The sequence below is a fragment of the Littorina saxatilis genome, linkage group LG9, assembly GCF_037325665.1.
Source record: "Littorina saxatilis isolate snail1 linkage group LG9, US_GU_Lsax_2.0, whole genome shotgun sequence".
NCBI classification, from domain to species: Eukaryota; Metazoa; Mollusca; class Gastropoda; order Littorinimorpha; family Littorinidae; genus Littorina; species Littorina saxatilis.
Genome location: NC_090253.1, coordinates 55,719,336 through 55,721,835, shown reverse-complemented (window position 1 = coordinate 55,721,835; position 2,500 = coordinate 55,719,336).

Here is a 2,500-nt window from a genome sequence, read left to right as displayed (position 1 = left end):
TTGTCCGTTGCCCGTCTTTATCTGTCTGTACTGAACATTACCTTTGGATATTTCTCCAACGCTATGAAGTGAAGAAACACCAAATGTTGCAAAATGTTGTATGACCCCAAGAGCTCAAAAAAGATACTTGAGAACCTTGACCTTACCTTAAGGTCAAGGTCACAGGGAGAATGAATGTGGTCTAAAAACTGCAAAATTTCACATTGTGCCAGTTTTCTGGAAAACAAATTAAAAACAGCGGGCTTAGTTTTGTATGGTATACAAGAAAAAGAAAGCCTTATCTTCTGATACCATTTTGGTTGACCTCGCTTCAATGTCAAGGTCAGAGGAGCCCTTCAAAGTTGAATTGTAGACATATTTTGATGTGAGCTTGCCCCTTTAACTTTACTATGGACGATATCTCTTACAAACTTAAACACTGAGTGGGGCGTTTGTTAGAATTTCATAGTGAGCCACATCTGGTCACATATCGTTAGGGTCAAGGTCACATTGACCCCTATGAAAAATGTGACCAAGCCGGGTAAAGAAATCCATGTCTCTTGGTAAAAAATCTTAACAAAGCAAAGCCCATGCGACTCTCATGCTTGACCTTTGTCTTAAAGTGACCTTGACCTTCAGGTGACCTTGAAGGTGAAGGTCTAACAACTGAAGCTGGCAAGGACATTGTACACTATTAGAACTGGTTTACAGATTTTTCCTACCAAATTACACATGACCTTTGGCCAAGGTCAAGATCATCAAAGGTCACACATCACAAGGCTATCAATTCAAAGTGGCCACGATGCCTGGATACATTTGTGGGTAAACATGTATACAGAGCTGGATCCTCTATAACCAAGGGGTACCGTAGAAGAAGGCAAAAGAGAAAAGGCATTTCAATGCAAGAAAGCGTTAGGCCCGTAGGACTTGTCTTACAGCTGGTTCATAAAATATACATTGAAACATGCTAACTGTATCCTTTACATGACTTTCACCTTTATGTGACCTCGAAATTCAAGGTCAAACAATTGAAACTGTCAATAGCATCATTCGATACAAATTGTTTTACACATTTCTCTTACGAAAATACATATGACCTTGACCCAAAGTCAAGGGCCAAGGTCACTGAACATAAGACCAGTAATTCAACATAATTATACAAAGGATAATGGTGCTTTTTAACACTTTTTATCAAGACACATGGTCACTTTTAAATAGTGATTTCTTTACCCGTCTTGGTCACATTTTTGATAGGGGTCAATGTGACCTTGACACTGACGACATGTGGCCAGATGTGGATCACTATGAAATTCTAACAAAGGCCCACTCAGTGTTTAAGTTTGTAAGAGATATCGTCCATAGTAAAGTTAAAGGGGCAAGCTCACATCAAAATATGTCTACAATTCAACTTTGAAGGGCTCCTCTGACCTTGACATTGAAGCGAGGTCAACCAAAATGGTATCAGAAGATAAGGCTTTCTTTTTCTTGTATACCATACAAAACTAAGCCCGCTGTTTTTAATTTGTTTTCCAGAAAACTGGCACAATGTGAAATTTTGCAGTTTTTAGACCACATTCATTCTCCCTGTGACCTTGACCTTAAGGTAAGGTCAAGGTTCTCAAGTATCTTTTTTGAGCTCTTGGGGTCATACAACATTTTGCAACATTTGGTGTTTCTTCACTTCATAGCGTTGGAGAAATATCCAAAGGTAATGTTCAGTACAGACAGATAAAGACGGGCAACGGACAACGGCTGGACGACCAGGGTGAGTATGTACGCTCACTTTTGCTACACATGCGAGTAGCGGCTATTATCCGTTGTTCACAAAACATTCCTATATAATGTTTGGAAACAATGGTAGGGATAAAAATCAACCGTTTCCAACTGTGCCAAAAAATCAAAAAGACGCGTTCTATAACGGTCAAACGGTCCCTTAACAGACTTGGGCGGGGTCATCTAACGGTTGGCAGACAGCACAAACACCCTGTGACTGCTCGCAAGGAAAAAATAAATCTGGATGGCAGTATGGCTACAACTACGTCGTTTAGTGTAACCATAACCCCTGAATGTATGAACAGCAGAAAAGGCTGTCTTTGACGTCACTGTATAATAAGAAGCACAAAAGGGATTTTTTGGAACTTTCTCTTGGTTGGAGACAAACATGTCCGCAATGCATTCGTGCATCAAGCTATCCATGCAGTCGTTTATTGTTGATTCTTTAGCTCCTCTATGGCAGGGGGATTTTCAATTTGTTTTCCTTCAATTTCACTATGGGAGTTGTTCTTAACATACGTTTGTTAAGAAAATTTTGGCTGATTGTAAAACAGCTGTAATATACGGCAGTCCAGGTTGTCCTTCAACTGTAAAAAATGAAATAATGCTCTTTAAAGTATCATTTACAACAGTGGTGGCTGTTTTCACAAGTATGCTACAAAAAACACGACAATACATAATACATAAGGAAAAGCCCTATGTTTGGTCAGTTGGTGAGATAGGTAAATGTTATTTTGTGTGACAGTTC